This window comes from Tympanuchus pallidicinctus, unplaced genomic scaffold, assembly GCF_026119805.1.
Source record: "Tympanuchus pallidicinctus isolate F22 unplaced genomic scaffold, pur_lepc_1.0 scaffold2, whole genome shotgun sequence".
Lineage (NCBI taxonomy): Eukaryota > Metazoa > Chordata > Aves > Galliformes > Phasianidae > Tympanuchus > Tympanuchus pallidicinctus.
Window position 1 is genome coordinate 34,518,913 of NW_026294721.1, and position 23,079 is coordinate 34,541,991.

A 23,079-nucleotide genomic window follows, 5' to 3' on the forward strand; every position below is an offset into this window, starting at 1 on the left:
GATTTTGTGGCTTCAAGTACCCTCACACTCCAGCCATTCTATATATTGCAGTGGAAGTAACCTCTTTTTGCTGCACTGACAGTGACTTCAAAGAAATGGAAATAACCAAGAATAGAAATGCAATTTTTCCAGTCAGGCACCTTATAATGCTGACCACACCTCTACTGCATGCAGATGGAGATGTCTCAAATATCTGTACAAGACCTCCCTTAAAAGTATTCTCCTGCTGTATTGCTGAATGAACCAGATCTAGGCTTGCTAAGTTAGAGAAATTCCAATTTCTATCCCTATATCTATATCTATATCTTATCTATATCTATATCTAATATCTATATATTGTTATCCTAGACAGTATTTTTCCCTATGTAACAACTGCACAGAGCTAATGCAAAAAGAATTATATCCTACATAAAAATAGAGTTCAGTGTGTGTGTGTTGCAATGGCACCACTGAGTTTGTTGTAAGTTTCAATATCAAGTCAAAACTGCAGAATAAATAGACAATACTACGTAGGGGAGAGCAACTTTATGTATGACCATTTATCTTTAAGCCTGCTTTCATCTGAATGTATCAAACAACTCTTCAGGACCATGTCAGCACCTATGCCTAGATGTATGTGCATCTACAAGGCACAAGAGGCTTCCATTATAAAATTATGTGATCTCTTCTGGAGTCCCTGGACCTTATTCATACAATGCCACTGAATCATGACTACGCATCATGGACAGATGCAGAGCACAAACTCCTTGGCTGACTGCAGATGCAGTCAAGCAGTTCCCTGCTGCCCAACCCCAGGTGCCCCAGTGGCACATTACCCTGGCTCTCAGCATGGTGGTGAGTGCCCTTGTTCTGCCACAGGTTACAGTAGGGCTTAAGATTCAGAACACCAGGAGGCCCTGTATTGTTCCCCTCTGGGTGAACTCATCTAATGGCTTCTCTGGAGATGTTTCACTGTTCAATCAAAACAGATTTTCCACAGCAAGGAGAAATTCCTTACAGGAGACATCACATTGTCTGGCCACAGCTTTATGTGATTTCCTCGAGAGTCAATACAGAAATATGTCCATTGAACATGTAACATCATATTTGATACGAATTAATTTTATTTTAAAAGTAGTCTAACTTTTTCATCTCTGTTGGTGAACATTTCCTAGTAATATTCCTATTGCTAGATTATTTGGAAATGGTAAGCACTGAAAAATTGGATTATTTCATTTGAATGTGTTAGGTTATATTTGCCATTGACAAAGATTACTTAGTGAGCATTTCTGAAATGCTGATTTGTTGCACTGAGAAACAAAAATGCCATCCAAGAATCATCTCAAAGATATAATAACCTTATAGCAATTTCCTAAAACAAAAAATGACCCATGACTGCTGTAGCATGAGTAGCTTATTTCCTGTTCCTTATCCATGGAAGGTCTTTAGCCAGAAACATTTCATGAGTTCATTTTCCCCAGGTGCTCTCTTGGGCTTGATATTAATTATTTCTGATGGTTAACATTTACTGACGGGTACTGTAATAACCCTTCTAGAAATAAGGGAAGTAACTAATACCTCAGGTAAATAGAAAGGATTTTTCCCCAGGAATAAACAGAAATGCAATATGTGAAACCTTGATTTCAGAGTGAGCTGGTTGCTCTACATTAGCACTTGCTCAGAGAAAACCATATGTTGGAGAAAGCACCAGCCATCATCAACATCATGGCTGGGCTGGGACATGTAACCTCTGTTCCTGTAAGCTTCTGGGTGCTAAAGGGACCACAAACCTGAGAAGAAATATTGCTGTTAGGTCTAACTTCTGGAAACAGAGCTAAGAAACATCTCAGTACCAGGCTTTCCTTAACCATACCAAAGGTCTCCTCGAAAAAAAATAAGAAGTCAAGATATTTAATGGTTTGTCTCTAAAACTACTACACGTTTACACATTCCATCAGTGAAACTTTTCCTACTCCCCTCATGTTCCTTCTGTTTGTGCCAGGAGAAATGATGAACACTCCAAAATCAAAGGTTCAATTCAAATGCAATTTTACAAATTGTGTCATTTTAAAGCAATAGTAGCAGGATTTTGATTGAAATGTGACCTACACTATTAGCCACAGAGTGATGAGTTCATTTCTTTCTTGGAAAAATATGACTTAAAGTGTTTCTTCTAAAACAGTGAAGAACTTGGCTTTGAAACTAATGCTGTATTATTACCTTGAAACAGAAGACTTCAGGGCTTTGACCAAATGCAGGTGCATAAATATCTTAAGAGTGGTAACATCATAAAGAAGTACAATGAAGCTTATTAACCAAAAATCTATTGATGTTAACTTGCTTCAAGCTAACTAAAGTAAATGTCACTTAACGGGGAGGTGAAGTGGAAGACTTGCTTTCTCAGATTCCAAAAGCATCTAGGAGATCAGAAAGGGGTTTGGACAGGAGAGACACCACTCTTTCTGCAGATCTGAGAAAAACCATTCTAAATCACAGGGAAGTCTACCCAGAGAAGTGTAGGAACTTAGATCAAGTATATAGTGAGATTTCTCTTCTGCTCTCCCAGTTTCTCAAAGAGTGCGGCTGACAGATTTCACAAAGCAAAGATCTTTGAATTCAAATTAGGATATGGTATTTCCTTCATGCATTCAGCTAATCTCCATTTCACCCTAACAAAATGTCTGTAATATGTGCATCTCTTTGGAGGCACTCATTTCCATTTGAAGCGTAATTGCGTGACAAAGGTCCTAAGCTTTGCTTCTGACCAGGCTCCTCCGCCCTTGGCACATCAGCGCTCTTGCACTTGTTTGGGTGCTCAGTGCTCCTTTCTGATAATGATCTCTTTGCAAAAGAGCATGCAGCAGTTACAGCATGGGCAGATTTTAATTCTAGGCAGAAAATGAATAACTGATGAGACAGTATGTACTAAGGTGTTCTAACGTATGAAGTCAAAATTCATCCTGGATTAAGCATCAACAACTAACTGAAGACAACAGCCTGAGATGTTTCTTAAAGAGACTATTCCCCCTAAATTTGATCACTACATTTTCTTGAATTGAAAATCACAGTGCATTATTGTTATCAGTAATTAGGTAGCTTCAAAGTCAGTTACTTAAACTTCTGTAGTTTCAACCTACTTACATTCTTAACCTGTTTTGTACTGTGAAAATTGGTTTATTCTACTGATGGTTGACAGGATAAGCTAAAACTGTTAATTCTCGTGGAAAAAAAGACAGTAGGTGAGTTTTTATAAACAAGAAATTACTGTGAAGTGGGTAGACTATTAATGGTATCAGATAACCTCTTTTTAAATTCTTACAGTCCCCATGGTTTTGTTCAGCTTCGTACATTGTTGTCTGAAAGGTGCAGAAAACACTTGATTTATGGCCCATGAAAATGTGAGAGGCGATTAACATAATAGGAGAATATTAAGCTCATGCATTCTGCTATTATTAGTTCTGTTCTCATTATCTGTATCAGAAGTGTGAACTGAAACTAGTATACACATTTTTCCACCATTTATAATACTTCACGTTCCTTTTCAATATTGGTAACAAGCCAAGTATATTAGAACGAAAAAAAGCTGGTCAATCAGCTGTCGTTTTGTAGTGTACTGGTACCAGAACATGAAAAATGATTGTTATTCCACAGGTATCCCCTGTCTCCATCAGTCCCATTTACAGTGCTAGGCTCCATTCAGAGGCATCAAGTATCACGGTTCCACTCAGAGCCATCAATCTGCGATTGAGATAATTTTAGGCTTCTTGAGAGCTGTCTCTAGACAGCTGAGTGCCACAGGTCTCAAAAATCACAGTCTATATATATGTATTTTTAAAATATTCTCACACTAGTTATCATTGTGATCTGGCTGTTTCGTGTCACCCACCTTAGGCAGCAAGAGGTCTTGCATTTGAGTCCACTGAAGCCTTCCCCTGCTATGCTGCGACATGGTTTATGTTTTGCTGAGCACCAGACTATATGCTGCTGTCTTCTGTCCTGATTTCCTTTCTGCAACCAAGGAGCATTTGGAGGTATGGTTATTTACTCTGTATAAACAGCCTGTGACCACAGCTCAGAAATCAAAGTATCTCAAATTATTCTTGGACTGTCACAGTAAAGGGAGGTCAATAGTTACTTCAACCAACTTTATTATTCCCAATGCCTTCTGTGTAATATCCACTAATGCATTACATGTTGACATTACAAAATCCTGGCGTTCAGTAGGAACTAATGACTCCCAGTTATTTTCTCTGCCCAACAATATTAAGAATGGATACTCTGAAGAACAATTGTGATTTTAACTCACCAATATTTGAAATACGCCTGATTATCCATCTGAAAGTGAAATTTTATTCTCCTAAAGTAGTGCCACCAGAAATCCAAATGTGTTGTCAAGTGCACAGTTCTCCCTGACTTCAATACTTCTTGCGATTTCTGACACGAGAACTGAACTCCTGGCCAAACAATTTATGAATTAAATTGACATTAATGTAGCTCACAGCATTTAGAAAAATTCCACAGATTTGAGCATGAGTGACACATGCATATTCTTTTTTAGCTAACTGGGCATTAATTTCAGTAATAGAAGATACTTTACAAAGGCTTTCACAGCAGTATGGAAGCGAGATCTAAGCAGTGTGGAATATGGGAGATGTGTTCACAAAACACCCAACTCTAAATTAATGAGCCACGATAAGAGTCATCTCTTATTAAATCACCGAGCATTTCATATCTCTATCTAATGTAGGCATATCTGTCCCATAATGCCCCAGCTGTACTACGTTGCTAAGACACTCAGGAGGAAAGGACTGCAGGAACATGGCAATGACTGGAAAGCGCGTGAGGGGGACCAAGGAGCAACTCTGAGGAAGCTGAACATGATGATTCTGTTCACCTGAACCAAAAAAAATCTCCACACTGCTTTTGAATTCTGCTGGCAGATGTGCTAAGTGTATTTGGCTCTACAGGGAGAGTTACTATAGGCAATTATTTTTTTTCCTCTGGTAGTTCTATAGAACATAGGTTTAGATTTAAATTTAAGGCAGCAGGCAATTCCAACCTGTTTATCAGAGTTGGTTTGTGGTCCATTTAACAAACTTGCTGGTATTAGGTCACTAGGTTGTAGCTGAGACACTGTGGTCCCACCAACAGTTCTTGTCTTTGTTCTTTGCTAGTAATATAACATTTCTCACTATTTGGTTTACTGCCAAGAACTAGGGAAAAATCTGCCATTAATACAATAGGGAGTTGTCCTGGTTGATCAGAAAATTCAGACTCAATTGTCACATCAATGTCTAGGTTTTTTACTTGATATTGTAATTGTCATAAAAAGTTGTCAGAGTAATTTGTTTCTGTTGTCTGTTCCCCAGAAAATACACATCAGCAGGTTAATCATCCCCTTTATTTGAACTAGCCTCAGCAGAAATCCTGTACGTATCTCTAATTTGAGAACATTTTTAAATTTGGGCTACTCATGTAAACCTAAATCCAGAAAAGTGCCAGTAAAATCTAAAATAAGCAGAATTTCAGCTTTAGTCTGAAATAGAACAAGCAAGGAGCCTTTTCTTTGCAATGTTTTAACAATTGTTTTGAAGCTTCAGCACTTAAAATTTTACTTGAGCTTCTCCCAACCAATTGGTAGTCTCAAATAATACCATTATCAGGGCAATAAAATGGATATTTTTTTAGATTGTGCAGGATCCCAGAGAAGATGGGGGGTGAGGGTGGGGGATATGAAACCTGGTGAGTTGAAATAAAAAGTGAAATTGAAATTGAGGCAGTTACAGAGCATTTCTGAGTTGAATTTCTGATGAAATAAATTGTTTCAACATTCATTTCTTTGGAATTAATACCTTTAAGCTCAGGTTCATCTCATCCATTTAAGCTTGTTCTGATGTTACACAACAACATTATTTTGAAGAATGGTACCATATTTCTAGAATTGAGCTACATGTTTTTCTACAATGAAAATGTCTTTTTTCCCACAGTACTGTATTTGTCTAAAATGAAGATTTTTAATTACAATTAACCTTCATGTACAAAAGAGTGTAAAATGTTCTGTATTAAAGCTGCTCGTGGATATTTTGAAAGGACACTAAGGAATCTGGGTACATAATGCCATTATCTAGCAGCTAAAATACCAGAGAACATTGCCGAATTTCCTTAAAAGAAACATAAATTTACTGGTTATGTACACTTTGCTGACTGCTAGAGGATACAACCAAGGCAAGCCCTGTTTAACCAGACCTTTTATATAAGAAGCGAGAGGAAAAGATGAGCACTGCAAACTGGAAGACATTTTAGCCTCATTATGTGTGCAGCCTGAAGGCAAGAGTTACTGCTCTCATTCAGCTGAGACTGAGAGAAAGGCACCTTCCTCCTCATCCTTTTCTTGCACTGCACTGTTCAGTCAGCAAACTGGGAGAGAGCTGTCACAAAAGATGCATGGGCTCTGTCTTTAACCCCCTGGACCTAGCCTTCTGCATTGGATGTAACACACACTGCAAAGAGAACTGAAGGAGTCAGAAGTCAGCAAAGGCATGTTGGCTTTGTGGCTCCACCTGTTTCAGCTCATTACATCCAAATCACCTGAATTTTATTAAAGCAACAGGTTTTTGTTGCTCAACGTCAATTAAAACCACATTTTTGTTAGAATTTCATAACAAGTTACTCAATAGCTAACTATTACAAATGTGTTTATAACTAAAAACAAACAAGGAAATCAAAGTTTTGCAATGACCTTGCCAAAAAGAAAAAACCCAAGTTCATCTCTCATGTAAAATGGTGGGAATACCAGAGTCCTATCTTCAGATTACATCTTGATATTTTTGTTTCAAATTGGAATTGTATTAGTGGTCCGGATCGTATGACTGGGCTTTTCCTAGCTATGTATTTCATTCTACCAGGAGATATTTTATTTCCTCATAAAACCCTGTCCCTTACATTCTCACATCATCGTGCATACAACTTTCTCACTAGCACCTTTACCCAAAGCATCCCTCAGAGTGAGAAGCAGCTTTTCTGGAATTAAGACTGTTTCTGAAATCATTGTCAATATAACCTTTAGACAAGAATAGGTACTGAAACTTCCTGTAGTTAGCAATGCCAAGAGACTACGTGGAAAATCCTGGAGCTATTGGTAGGCCAGTATCATGTCCCTCTAACCCCATCAGTGGGACACGAACATACTTGCATCTGAGACTGTTGATTAGGAAAATAAACTACATGCATATGCATAAATGGCCCACTGTGGCAGCACTACATTAAACCCTGATGCAATGAAACAAAGTGCCTTCATTACATCTCTATGATAAATATCTCCCTTGCACTGCTGCAATTATCAATGGGCTTGATTAAGGGATTGATTTGAATGCGAACAGCATAATTGACCCAAGAGGAAAGATGAATGAATATGGCCAATACAGCCTTTAAATAACTGTGCTACAAATACATGGTAGCATGGGGAAATGTCACCAGTCACTATTTATTATTTTGCCATTCTCCTCCAAAAGAAAAAGAGATTTCCTTTAGTTGTATACAGTATATATGCTACTTTTCAGCATATTATGCCTTTTCAGATTGTCTTCAAAACTTTTAAATGGGTCATCTAGTTTAGTGTATCTATAGAGTCGTGATATATATTAGCTGTGATCACATAAATAAATAAATAAATAAATAAAGCAATGAACATTTATCCAGAAGCCATTTATAAGCAACAATAAACAAGAAGTATAAGATTATTAGAATAATACTTCAGCTTGTTGTCACTTTCTACTGAGGGGATAAAAATGAAACAAAGAGCCAGAGCTCTCTGAAGTACTGAAAGCTTATTTCTGAAGCATTCTAAGGATATTAAACTTTTCACACAGTGTCTCTATTAAATGTCTGGGACATTTATCCTCTATTTACTATCATTTCATTCCCATGTGGACTAATATTTACAGCAGTTAGCATTTCTTTTGTGTTTTTCATCTTCAATTTATGCTATGCATATCATCTAACAGTATCTCAAACCTTTGAGAGGCAGTTAAGTAAGTGAGGGTTCTTGTTAGATACCTCTATCTTAAAGATGGAGAAACTCAAATGTGAGTGAAGGACTTTTAAAAGTCAAGATCAATGTGTCAAAGCAGTTTCAGACTTGGGAACAGCTGGGTCTTGCTGACAGATGGAGAGGATTTTACTTTCCAGAGGCACAACCCTGAAGCACCTCCTTAGACCCTTACATTGAGATGCTGAGCATCCGTAAGGGCACTGTTCAGGCCAGGTGCCTGTGAAGCCAGTTGCAGCCAAACACAGTCAAGGTGTTCTTTTTTGCGGCCTCCCTTTCTTGGTTTTTAAATTGGTCCTGATAAAGATGCTAGGTGAGGCTTGTTTCCCTGGGGTCCATCCTGGTTCTTAAGACTGCCCCGTCCCAAGGTTTTTTTTTTTCTATTTAAGCCCATGTTATTTCAATGCTTCCACATATCTATAAGAAGGAAGCTTAAGGTAGTCTGTTTTGAAACTGCACTAGAAATTAGGTTGTTCATCTAGATACTTGTTCCTTTTGCGGCAAGGGGAAGGATGGACACAGAACTGAAGGAAACTGCACCTAGCATAACAAGGATAGTAAATTTCAGTGACCATTACAATACCCACACTGAGAAAATTTGATCCTTGTGCCCTTCCCCATACTAGAAACATATTAGCCTGGAAACTGCAGGTGGAGGGAAGAAAAGTGGCACAGTTTAAAGGTGGGCAAAAACCTGTGGTCCAGGCAAGGTAAGGTGTTGAACACAGGATATTCGGCATGCAGAATGCAAAGAATTTTGGAATCAGCATAACACAAATTGCATGAAGAAATAGACAGTCCAGATAGTTAATAAACAAAATCAAATGTAACATCTATTGTTTTTGCTGGTATGTCTTACAAAAGGTAGTCCCTAACCTATTTTCCTAAGCAAACTAAGTGATGAATTTGGCTAATGTTCAGAAGAATAACTAAGCTAATGCAATCACTGAAATGACAACATCTATCTTACACCATAAAAATTGCTGATGATGGATGAGTGACATTCTCTAAGAAGTAGGGAGATTAATAGCATTGCTTTCACATATCCTGATATCTGAGCCAGATATTCAATCCATTTGCATTGTTGTCAACTCAAACTCAGTTCTTAAAAAACACAAAGAAAACAAGTTTTTTTTCACAAAAGGGGGGTACATATACATTAGCTTGAAAAGGATTCACTGACATAAAAAATATAGTTTTCTCTCCTGCATCATAGCTACTTGGTTTGTGATGACAGTATTTCCATTTCTACTGGTAGTAGCCACCCCAATCTTAGAGCCACTTCATTCATTTCTTTTTTGTACTAAAAAATAAATCTCTAAAACTCCATAACTATAGTCTGCATCAAACCAAACTAGAATGAGATTTTAATAATAATAATAACCATTTTGATTCCTACTTCAGAGACAAACGTATTCTCTAGACTAGATGAATGTATTGTTTGAAAATTTAGCATTTCACATTTTGATAGGACTTTGTTTTCCAAATTTTCACTCCTGAGCACCACTACTGAGATCATGTCATTTTAAAGCCATATTAAGGCCTTGCATACTGATCATTTTTGAAAGAAAAAGCTCTAAACAACCACAACAAAATAATATGAATACCAGTTTGAACTGTATTTTGTTTCAAAGTATGCTTAATTACTATCTGCCATTTATTTACATCTGTGCATCTACAATGAGGAGGTTTTCAGTATCATCTTCTTCTAAAAAAAATTGATAGGATGAGAGGGAATGGCCTTAAGTTGTGCCATGAAAGTTTCTGGTTGGATATTAGGATTCTTCTCCAAAAGAGTGTTCAGATGTTGGAAGAGGCTGCCCATGGAGGTTACAGATTCAACATCCCTGGAGGTGTCAAGAGACTTTTAGATGTGGTACTTAGGGACTTGGATTAGTGGGTGATATTGGTGGTTGATTGACGGTTGGACTAAATGATCTTAGAGATTCTTACCAACCTTAATGATTCTATGATTCTTTGAAGAAACAGTGCTTTATGTAGTACCAGAGAATCAATAGAAATTGGTTACATTTATTGGATACATTTGTTCAGATTTTGGAGAAAAATCTGACCTATACGAAGTTATATTTCTTTAAATATACCTATACAAAATAGGTATTCGAAGTTACAGATTCTTACTACTAGTTATTACTAAACATAGCTTGAAAGGTTCAAGCTGTTTATGCTAACCTCAACCATTAAAAATCATGTGGTTAATAACAAACACAACTTAAAGCAGCATCAGTACCATAGAAACCCGAAAGGACAGGAAAAGCCTTACATTATGAAATACTTACATTTGGAGAATGCTAGTAGATCTTCTCGTCACTTGAAATATAAGTTGTAGGAATAGGAATATTAAAATCTTCAGTAGAATAAGGAACACAGCTCTCCAGACACATTTATGATCTAAAAAAAGATAGAAGTCAGTTTGAGAGCATGTCTCTTCTTACATTTCATAAAAAGCATGTAAGTTACAGAAATGAGGTAAATGATACAAAGAATCCTGATGCACCCAGAAACTGCACTAATCTTGATACCAGCCCTGAATATATGTATTTCTGTCATATTTGGCAAAGGGGATAAAAAGAAGTGAGGTGAGTACAAAACACAACAGAACAAATTTAGCTTATAACAAAATACATTTTTCCTTGATAGAACAGTCTACAGAGTTTTGCCATCACTAAAATGGGCAGTCAGAAACAATTCTATCCTGAAAAAGAATTGAAAAATATTTGTTTAGTGAAAGTTCATAAAAGCAAGCATCTGAGTAAAGGACTTCTCACAAATATTAAAAACAACCGAAGACTCTCAAAGCAATGTTATCACAGCATGCTTCTTGTGAGCAGCTGTTGATAACAAAAGCAGCGTAGCTGTGTTACTTTGCCCATTGACAACAGGAATGATTTGGTAAGTCAAGGACAACATGGTGGTAATATTATCTCTAACAATTGGGTTTAAAGAGATGTGTCAGGGGCTTGGTTGGTTTTTTTTTTTTTTTTTTTTTGCTGTACAGTATAGTTAAATATTGAAGGATGTGGGGCCTGGAACCCAGATCTGTCTCTCATGTATCCCCTAGAGCTCTCTTACTGCTCCAATAAATACATATTTTATAGAACCCAGGGTGGACTTCACAAAGTCAGGGAGAGACAACTTTTTCCACCTTATGTACTTACTGCTGATAGGGTTTTCAAGCTCTGAAGGTCTAAGTGCAAAATGCTGAAACGAAAAAAATATCATAGTGCTCCCATATCCTGATAGAGAACTCCAGCCATAGAACTTGAATTTAAAAAATGCCATTGTAACCTATGGTCATCTCATTAAAGGCTTCCTTGATGTTTTTACTCAAATAGAAAAACTGGCTTATGTTTTAAGATCTCTGATCATGCAGTACAGCTACTGACTTACCCAGATCTATAATAAAACCAGTCATCAAGTGTCTGTAGAGTTACTGGTGATCTTGTAGATGTATTTCTAAGACTGCAATGCTCTGTGAAGTGGTAGTAGGTAACAGAAAGGCAGAGAACAGAGCCAATTCACACTGCCTGGATCATACGTGAAATTTTACTCCTTACATAAAGAAACAAGCTAATTAAATACAGGAAACAAATAGAGGTAACAAATACAGGAAATTGCAGGTAACCAGCAGTTTGAAAAGAAATCTAGCTTGAATCACTTAATGTTGATTTTCAATTCAGGGCCCTTCATTGTTAGGATTAATAAAAGTCTACACAGTTTTCCCTATCCATTTACTGCAATTTAATAGGGATAAAATAGTGCAAGGTGAATGCAAATCATACTGGTGAGAGCCCTTCATCACATAAAGGCATTCAGACAAAGGTCAATTTATCATCCTTCACGCAACGTCTAGCAGCAATGGCAATATTCCAGCTCAAAACAAAATAGCAGTTGAGAAATATGGATACCTCAAACACTTCTGTTGGCCTGAGCTAAGCTGACTGAAGCCAATTACAATTTCAACACAAGAAGATAGAAACTTTTAAACTCCACTAGTTTTACTTTATGATCTAGTTCAGCATAACAGGACACATAAGACAACTTCATCACTATTTGACCTCAGTCATACTTGTAGCAGGACACAGCTGCCAAGCACAAATATCTTCACCTGCATTGTATTTTTTTTCTCCTTCCCTTCTTCCTCTTTTCCTTCCTTCAATCATTTAAAGACTCAGAGTTTAAAATACAAAATATTTATTATGTGCATACTCAGAAGAATAAGCTAAACACGCTATGGAGTAGAAATGCTAGCTAGTCTTGAACAGATCATGTAATGCTTTTAAGTGAAACATTTCATGTATGGAAGAAGCCATCAAAAGCTAGATGTTCTGGTCTTACAGGCATTTTATTCAGTTCTAATCTCTGGTTGCAATAAATAGGCTTAATTTATCTTATATTGCCTTTCATCTGTTTGATTTTCAAATGTGTTTCAGATGAATAAATAATAGAGTAGAAGATAAATGCATACAGGTAAGTTGACAGCTGTCAAGCTTACAACCAGCAACACGTATTGATGCTGTAGTTCTCCCTATCCATCTTCTGTATGCACTATCTTGATAGACTTTTGTACTAAAAATGTTTCAAAAAAATCTAAAATGGCCACTTCAGGGGAAAAATATTCAAAAATATTTTAAAAAATTCAATATTCAAATGCTAGAAGAATTCTGAAAGTCTGCATATTCCATATTCAAACTAGGCTTCCTATTAAAAAAAAAAGGCAAAAAAAAAAAAAAAAAAAAAAAAAAAAAGCAAAGAGTTTAAAACAGAATCCAAACTACACTAACATCCCCTGCTAAGCTTTCAGTTGAAACACTAGCCTAATGATTTCATTAACATTATGAGTGGCATTTGTTATAATGGTGATAAAGTCATTTAATTACCAAAGAGAGCTTTAGAGATATGTGAGCATATCTTGAAAAGATGTGACATTTGATGACAGGGTGTTCTCATGACAAGACTGCAGATGCAGTTGGATAGTTCAGAAGCCTAGATCTGGATCTGCAGATTATCAATCACACTTTGATCTTATTTAACAACATAAAAAGTCAAAGACACAGACTAGGCCATTTTAAAATTAAATAGATTTTTGGATTTTGTATGTGTGTGTGCAGATGGACTATTAATAACAAAGTATTTGAGTTCCTTCTGCTACTCTCAGGTCACAAGCATTCGTGTTCCACCTTTATCTAAAAGAAATAATTGAGAAAAGCAAGTTATACAGCACTAGGGTTCAGACGAGCAAGGAGAAGACAGATACGATGCCAACATACAGCAAAGAAAGGACCTAAAAACCAACCCTTTGTGGTTCCCCAGCTCCTTTTCATGTACCTCCAGGAGTGACAGCAGCTTGGCTACTTTCCCAGTACCAGCAGCAGCTAAAGACAAAGAGGGCAGAGGGGCCTCCTGGGGGAGATGAAAGATACTGCAGGGGGAGCACTTCTGCCTGGCATTCAAGAAGAGAGCTAGTGTGATAGGTGTCCATATCTCACCAGTTTGAGAACAGCAGAAAAAGCCTTTAGGGAAGGAGCAAGTCCTAAGAACTCACACGGTACCTTGCCGCTAGCATCCCATTCACATATCCCTTTATGTAGGCTTCCAAACCCAGTGACCTCTCTGAGTAATTTTTTCTGCCCTGACTACCTCAGAATTTTTCTTTCTAGTTTCCAAAAGACTCATCTGTATAGTAAACCTAAGGAGAATTTCAGGTTCTCTTTTCTTCACCCAACTCCAAGCCTTCTCTGGAGACAGCTTCTGAGCATAATGGACTGTGGCTTGACTTCAGAGGGAGCTCGTATGTTATTATATTGTATGATTTTCACACTAGTGCCTCTCCTGTACATTTTAAATACTAATATTTCTCATGGGGTCAGAACAGTTAACTGAGATAGAACTTATATCAGCTCCTTATGAACATTATGGGTGGTAGTGTTTAACCTTACTAGGTCAAAGTGGGTAGTGACATCATTAGGGCAGATGCTTAGGGGCTCAACAATGTTTTGCTGCAACAATGTATCCGCTAATGACTTCTTCCTCTACTCTTTGAGGAACAAAAATATGACAACTATAAACAGATGATGTGTAAAGAGAAACAGATTCAGAACACTGCTTGACAATCATACAGAAACACTTCCTAAGCCTCTATTCATGTATGCAAACTTCATATTCAGAATCATCCTTGGTAATGGCACAGTGGAAGCATTTGTCAATGAAGCCCTTTCTACTCATATGTTTTTCAAATGTTTATGGCGCTTTCATTTGTACTGGACATGACACTATGTCACTGCAGCATTTTCCTTCCTTACATGTTTGTAATGTTATTAGTGACAAGAAGAAAGGCATGCCGTGTGCATAATAACAGCTTTTCAAAGGCAAATAGCTCAGCTGCTGTGCCTGATTTTTATTTTATAAAGGGCAACAGTTAATGATTAATTATAAAATAAAAATGATGCAAAACAGCCCAAGATATCTGACTTTTCAGAAGCCATTATAGTACAGGCAAAATGTCTCCCTGTCCACTGTGAATTGCATTAGGTGAACACAACGTAGGAACTACATCTTCAAAGTAATAAATGTTTAAAATAAGATCATGACTGAATTCTTTCATGCTTCCACAAATGTCTCCATATTCACTACTTAAACCTTGGCAACAGTATAGAAATAAACGAAAATAAACTTATATAACTAAACTAAAATAAATAAAATAAATCAGTTTTCTACAGCTATGGCTTCTATTTAATTAGATAGTTTCAAGAGTTTTGGAACTATTACAAGCTTTAGATATATAAAATGTTTCTTGCCAGGAACTGGATTACAGAACCGAGGCTTTCTGTCAGTCAAACTCTTACATGCCTACATCCTACATCCATGAACCTGTCCCATCCCTGTGCCCCCCTTGCCACTTCTCTGACAGCCTTTATCATTAAGCTCAGCAAATTTGACACTGAATTTTGTCAGACTCTTTTCAATGGCTTTAGACAATTCCCCTCTTCACTCTTTTGGCTTCTCCACCTCAGAGACAGAAATAAGGCTGCCTGGAGAGTCGGTGCTGAAAGCAAACACAGAAAAGAGCATTTTGAAGTCTGGTGGTTGGAAATGGGACTAAAGAACACAGTTTTATTCTATCAAATTTTTTCAGATTTATTCTATTATAGGAACAGACTAATCTGAAAATTGTCAACCCTTTTTTAACATTGTGTGATGCTGCACAATACCTTAAATTGTTTAAAAAATTAGCTTACAAACTGCAGAAGTTGATTAAAATACACTGCACAGGTCATTTACGATAACACACATGACCACATAAATTAAACTGGAAAATAAAAAGGGAGAAAAAAAATACAGGTAGCTCAGTGGCGAGCGGCATAGGGAAGCAGTTACACTGAGAGGAAAATTTGTCAGAAACAAGAGAAGCCTATGCCACTCTTTAGATCTGAAGCAAAACAGTATTTCTTGATAATGATAGAAATGAAGCTATATAATTTTTACCCTAGTAATGAGCTATCATCACCAAATGGCTGCAGGTAAAAAGTTCAGTACGGAATCAATTCTTTCCTTTGATTTTACATCTAACTCTGTGTAAACAGCTTGAAGTAATCAAGAGCAGAAATTTCTGCAGAACATTCACTCAGTATTTCACCTATGGGAATCACAGCTGCTAACTGCAGTGTAAGCTGCATTAGTACCACGTAATAGTGGTTATTGGCCTGATATACATATAATCAGAGGAAATATTCAAGGATCATCTCTTGTTCTGACTGGTTTCTGCCTCTATCAGGGACAGGAGACAGCTGCCAGCTCTGCCTGGATTCAAACTCCTTTCCTGTATCTTGAGTCCCAGTTCTGCCAGGGCCACAGCCCCTGTAGCACTGTGCGGTGTCACTGCCAGTGGCACATCTTCCCCTAAGCAGCAGACTGCTGACGGACAGCCACTGCTGGGCATCTCCTCTGTGCCAGACACCAGGGGTTCAGTGTTTGGCAAATCAGTATCTTTCTTCAACTACCTCACTGTGTGGTTAACTTTTTCTTTCTGATCTAAATTCTATAGCAATCACTGCAAGGGTGTGATGTGTTTGGTTTTTTGTGTGTTTTTGTTTGTTTGTTTGGGGGGTTTTGTTTTTGTTTGGTGGGAGAGGGCGGGTGCTGAGACCTAGTTATATTTTCTCTAGTAAGATGTCATTTTCAAGTGTTGCTATGAGTTTTTTAAGTACCATGATCCATTTTAAGGTCCTACAGGTTGGGTTCTCCTTTTTCTTTCAATCCTTAAAGCAGTTTTTATCTATTTCAATATATCACTGAAGCTAATAGTTTAGTAGGCTCCAAGGGTGAATGGGATATTTGTAGATAATAACAGCCTTCAGAATTAACTATTTACTATCATTAAATAGCTTCTAAAAGAATATAAAATCTTGTTATTACAGATTTGGAGTCTCTAAAGAAGAATAAATTCATCCTCCTGAAAGATGAATCTGTAACTTGTCTTCTGCAGAATTCCTGTAGCTCTTCTCAAACCATCCAGTTCTTACCATCAATGATCTTTTACTCTAATCTGTATTACTGCTCAAATATATTTTGTTGTATTTTCAGCCTGCCCATTTTTCTTGGATGCTGACTTGCATGTTCACATTTTTTTCCACTTTCTTTAATAGTTTTATGGGAAGCAAACATTCCTATTTCTAATAGTAATTGCAACTACATAAGATTCAGAATTGCAAAACAAAGTTAAATAAGCAGTTTTCTTCTTACAGTGGGGTTACAGTAATTAACTAACCATTAAGAATAAAGGTAAATTAATATTTTACGTAGATATAATATTTTACAACTACAAAAAAAAAACAACCAAAAAAAAAAACAACCCTGAATCTGTGAGTGCTGGTACTCTGATAGTCTGGTAAGTCTCAGAAAACACCACTGTTTACTCTTAATGCATCACTAAAGTTAGAGAATTAATAATCAATGAACTGGCAATAAAACATTTGAACTTCTCTTACTTTTGAGAGGTCTGGAAGAATAACTGAGCAATGTCACAGTTCTCATTTCTAATACTTCAGTAAGTTAGTCCTGTCAGTTTTATTCCTGAACAGTTATTTTTCCTCTCCTGCAGAAAAAGCACTGGCTGTGGCATGGATCCCTGTGGATTCTGAAAGGCTTATGTCACTTTCTGGGCTTGAACTACGTTTTTGTCACAGCATCACAAAGGGCTACGCAGAGATGCCCTATGAAACTCCAACTATCTATTCAAAGAGGCTTTTGGATTAAGTTTCTTTTTACGTTTGCTCAGTATGTCTGAGTTTGATCTGTTTGATACTGATTTTGAATCCAAAAGTTGAGTTTGACCACAACAAAGCATTTATGTTTTAGATTAAAGTAGAGATCATTATCTGATCTAATGTCTTTTATGTCTTAAGATCTTCAGCCTGGCACCTTAGTAGTTCTATTCCCAGAATATAGTGAGCTTTTAATCTTTCACAGTGAACACAACAACAATTATTCTTACTACTACTTACTGCCAAAAGGTTTGGCAGTAAGGTGTATTCAGGTGGCTCCACCTCACAGTCATGGACATATCTACATACCCTACCATTTATCCCAAAATCCATTCACCAGCTGTGAATAATTATTAATTATCCTGATGGTTCTCCCTCAGTCTTCTTTTTCACTCAAACTTCCCAGTGACTTCCCACAGATGTCACTTTAAAAACAAAAACAAATTCTGAGAAACATGGATTTGATGGCGGTGATGATTGAATTAGATGATCTTAGTGGTCTTTCCAACCTTAATCACTGCCCAACTCTATTAGCTATTTAGCTATATTTAGCTTTGATTTTACTCTGTATCCTGAATTATCATCATAGTGGCTTTCCCACTCTCTCTTCTCTGTTCTAATGAAGTTAGAAGTGCTATCCATAAGGCAATATATCCTGTGAAAAGGAAATTGAAAGGAATCATAGATTGGCGAAGGTTGCATTGGATCTTAAAGATCATCAAGCTTCAATCCCTTGCCATAGGCAGGGTCACTAACCACTAAATCAGGCTGTCCAGAGCTCCACTCAACCTGTCATGAACTCCTTCCTGATTGTACAAAGAAAGGAAAGGGCATATACACAGGGATCCTGGAATCATAGAATCATTAAGGTTGGAAAGATCACTAAGATCATGTAGTCCAACCATCAACTTGTCACTTTCATACCATTAACAATGTCACTCAATGCAAAATGTACGCATTTCTTGAAGACATTCAGGGATGTGACTCTAACACCTCCCTGGGAAGCTCATTCCAACAGCTCACCAAGATTTGAGCATGAGTACAGATTTAAATGCAACTGAAAATGGAAGATTCCAGAAGAGTGGAGTCAGAACCTTGAGCAGCCATGGCTTCAGAAATACAGAAGTGGATACCTGAGCACTAGACAATATGCAATGGCCTTATCCCACAGGCACTGCAGCTGCTGCCACTTACCACATGTCATGTAGAAAGACAGATCTGCAAAGCTGGTCTTGAAGCACTTTGTAGACCCAGAACTCTCTCAGAAGTGAAAATTACAATTTTACCCACTACCAGAAGTTTGCCAAGTATCTCATGTAGCTACTAAGGTTAAGAATTTGTATTTCTTCAGAAATACAAATGTGCTACTGAATGTCAATGGGATCACTTCATGATATTAAATAGCAGTATAAAAATCATGGCTAGCTTTCTCACCAGCCATGCTCTCCAGGTATTCCTGTCTTGCCCACTGCTGGCCATAATAGTTAATTTAGTTGCAATCGATTTTCTGTATTTCCTTACTTAGCCTGAGAAATAATTAGGTATGTCTTTCTACATCATTACCAGTCATAACGCAGTCCATAAATAAACCAGATAGTAGTTCAGTAGCATCGTAGTTTGACATTCCAGAAATGAAGAAAGAACAACAAACAATTGAAACTGATTATTGCATATTTTTTTTAAGTATAATTAATTACATTTGCAAATATATTAGCTGCAACTTGAGAAAAGCAATTAGACAACTAAGTATAGAGGAGCTCACAAATGAAGACTCAAATAGATGACCACCTGTCTGCTAGCCATCCCAGGTGTGTATGGGTTCTCTCAGTACTTATTTAGGTCCATAAAAAAGACATCTGTTCACAGAACTCAAACACATGCACAAAATGTTTTACACAGAAATACATACAAACTCAACCCTCCTGCAAGCAGGACTGCTTTTCCTTCCTCATGTCACCACTGTCAGTCCAAGAAACAGCTCTTGAACCTACCAAAGCATATTGTATTTCAACATATGCACACTGAAATGCTTCTCTCATCACTAGATCTTATAAACGTGGTCACATTCTCTGCACTGTAAGAATGTTTGTTTTTAATTCCTTTTCTTAAAATGGGTGGGGGCATAACTTTTATAACTCTTTTTTTCATTCTTCAAGGAAGAAGTATCATCTAGAAACATACAATTTTTTTTTAAAAAACAGCTTCAGAATTTGGTCACTCAGTGTTCTTACCCTACTATAACAGACCCTATATAATGCTCAGAATTGCACTATAATGTGACATGAAATTAGTATCTTTGTCTGAGTTTCATATGTCACTTAGCCACCTCTGGATGCAAAAAAATTGCCCTAACCCCTCCACCCTTCCATGCTGCTAAGCGTGTCAGAAGCAGGCTCTTGAGATTTGACTTCCCCATCCCCCCCTTTTGGGAATTATTCTTCTAGAGTAAAAGATTATCATATTTTTCTACATGACAGTGTACCATTTCTCCTGGATTAATATTGTTCTTTTAAGATCAGCTCTTTTACATTGCTAGATGCAGCCCTTATGAAGGGACTTTTTTTTTTCCTCCTGTAATTTATTCCCTTGAGAGTAGTTTACAGCAACTACACTAATTACAGAAGAATCTAAGTAAACATGGAAATGCTAATACACTTCCAATTGCCTGCACCTAATGATTTAGTTTTCAGCTTTATATCTATTTTTAGGCTGCATGAGTTTCCTATGTGACAGCAGCACTTCATTCCCCTCCCATGTTTGTGCCATCTCACCTTTTGCAGCTCCTGCCTCAGCCAGGGGAGGAAAGGCTGTTCCCATCTGCGCTGAACCTTGGATAGTTTTGTCATAGCTTGACAAAGAGAATCTGTGAAAATTAAAAAGAGAAAATAATATCATTAGGAAAAACATTCACTTTCGTGTAACTGTTCATTAAAACTTTATCATGTTAAAAGCAAACATATAATCTAGCATTCAAAATCAGGTTTATTTTTAAAGTGAACATAGACTTTTGTTCCATTAATTGCATCTGTAATGCTGTCCTTACGCTACGTTAATACTCCAGTGCACTAAATACTGAAGTTTAAAACATCTATAATTTTTTAAAAGTTGCCTATTCAGTGATTTATACCCGGTCTTCAAAGTTTCTGTGAATTTTTTTCTTTTTCTATGAGCCAACACCAAAACCGATTCTCATTTTGAAAATAATGTCACACATAAATATATGGACACTTTTTTAGCTCTCATACAAATAGCTTATTAGGTATGGGGAAAACTTACAACAACTCTTGTGACAACTGTTCCACAATCTTGTTATCACTCATACACTCAAGAGAAGTTTCACAGAAATAATATAGTGTAACCTGCTGTGACTCACCTCATCTTAGCTGTTTGGCTCCTGTACTTTTAGTGTTTAGCAGAACACTCCTGACATCTATTTTCTTTAATGAGCAGGAAGGTAACCTGCTGCTGTTTTAGCCATCGACTTCTACAGAATCAGACAAGGTCCCTTGTTAATACAAGACTGTTTTCCTAACATAACAGAAAAGTTTGAGGTTAACTGCAAGTCTGATTCTGCCACTTTCAAGCAGTGGGCAGAAGAACAACCCTGTCTGTTAGTTTATAAGGTGTAATAATTACATTAGTTTCTCAGTATTAATGAATGCAACTGCCTACATGGGGTCCTTCATGCTAAATAAGGCTACTTGGGCTGAAATTGTGCCACATTAAGAGGCTAATGTTCTTCTTTCTGCTGATCCCATTGCCCATTTCATCTCTACTGGAGGTTACAGACTTCTCCAAACTGTCAACTAATGGCATGTGTAATTGCTTCTAACCCAGTTCTGTCTAAATGACTCCAACAGTTAAAACACTTCTAATAGTAGGGGTTATCTAACACAGCTCATTTTAGCAAAACTAGCTTATGGCAAAACTACATGTGCAGTTACACTGACAGATCTGAGAGGCTGGTGATTTCAGGGAAGGGGTGATGAACAGCTGAAGATGAGGTGTGGAACAGCAGGAAAACTTTAACACTAACTCAATCCAAAATGGCAATCTGATAGGAGCGTTATTATACTATGTCACGTCCATCTTTCAGATAAATGCACAATAGACATTTATGCATGATTTAACAAAGCACTGTTTAGTGAACTTCATGCTGCATCAAGCAGCTTTCTCATGCATTATTTTTCTTTTATAGATCACAGAATACCAGCAGTGAGAAAGCAAATAGAGTATTATTAGGGAAATCATACAGTCTAGCTGTAAGCTTTTATCTTGTCAAACACAGAGGGGAGGAATTATCTGCAGATAGGCACAGCCCTTTATTTATTTGCAATGAGAAGCAAATCAATACTGATGAAGAAAAGAGAGACCAACTCATTAACACTAAGGTAGGTAAGAGCACTTCCTGAAATTATGAAATACATTTCTATTGTGCCAAGTGAGAGATTCTGTGAAGTATCTCTTTGAGTGCTGACACATTGCTCATGGAAGGGCTGTTTCACCCTGCAATGTGCCAAACTCACTCAGGAATAATGGTGGGAAATGCTTACAGAGAGCCCTGTCCTCCCTTTAGGCACATGCAGGCTTAATATGAGGGTGTCAAAGCTGTTGAACAGAGCTTGTAATTGGCTTTGTCTGTTCCAGAGAGCAACTCAAGGGAGCTTTTCAAGGCACTCTTAAATGGCTCAAGGGCCAAGTTAATGAGGAAGGAAAGGCATGGCTTGGATAATTCGGTGAAGCAAAAGTTATACGTGTATAGTAATGTAGAGCTTATAAATATCTTTCCATAGTAACTTTCTCTATCACAAAAGTCATAAGAATGTGCTGATGTGTAAGTTACTATCAGTTCATCCCCTCCTCAACCCCCCCTTTAACTGCTTCTGTAAGACAGTCATCATGTAACTCAGACAGGATCATTACAGTGCAGAGAAATTCCAACAAACTTTTGAACTTTGTCCATTTCTGTAATTGCACTGTTGCCCACCTATATTAATAGCTGTAAAAAATAAGTATATTTAACAAATTTAGCACATTGCTGGTTACGCTGTCACAGTTACAGATTCAATAGATATGAAAAAGATGAAGTGAGGAAGGAATGCTGGAGTGATACTGCCCAAAAAGTATGCATGGGGTATTTGTGCTGGGGTGCTGTTTGGCCTCCTTTGTGCATTCACCTCTTGTATCCACCCAAAGATTTTTACCAGATTTCCAGCTTCACATTTCAGAGATGAATCTAAAGTCTATGTGATTTCAAAACCTGGCCCTTCATTCAGACAGACTTAGGGGTTTCTGCATTTCTGTTCACACCTTCCAACTGCACTATTTAAGAATGTTTGAAGATCCAGGCAGAATGCATTAAAGCAATTTACAGTTAATAGCTGTTTCGAGGTTATTTTTACCATTTAGCAAGTTGGAAATTTAATTATCATCTTTCTCTCCACACCTCACAAGAAAACCTACAGTTCCAGGGCCTGAATGACAAAATTTACCAAGATAGATGCAGGCAGCAGTGGCAATCCTGACACGAGGTCAGACACAATTGCTTGTGATTGAAAGTCAGAGAGGATTTCCTGGGAGGCAGCTGTAGGAAGGGAGCTGCCAAGGGTTGCAGCTTTAATAAGCTGACCAAATGGTCCTGCCAGCGCTGCCGAGCACCTTACACTTGAGGCTTTCTGTGCCTTCTGTCACAGCTGAGGTTTTCAACTCTTTCTAGGCACACGGGCTCTCCTTGCTTCATAATAAAAGCTTTCAGCAGCCAACAATTGAAAC

The 23,079-nt window shown here is 37.4% G+C and overlaps 1 long non-coding RNA gene across 1 annotated transcript in view; it reads right to left on the minus strand.

The window, feature by feature from the left end:
• LOC128080176 (uncharacterized) overlaps positions 1 to 23,079 on the minus strand; it is a 47,410-nt gene that overhangs the window by 13,578 nt on the left and 10,753 nt on the right. Inside the window, exons 2-4 of the long non-coding RNA XR_008206528.1 lie at positions 20,079 to 20,170; positions 10,324 to 10,435; positions 3,866 to 3,987 (exon numbers count right to left, since the gene is read on the minus strand). This is a non-coding gene — a long non-coding RNA (uncharacterized LOC128080176). The remainder of the gene's footprint in view (positions 1 to 3,865; positions 3,988 to 10,323; positions 10,436 to 20,078; positions 20,171 to 23,079) is intronic.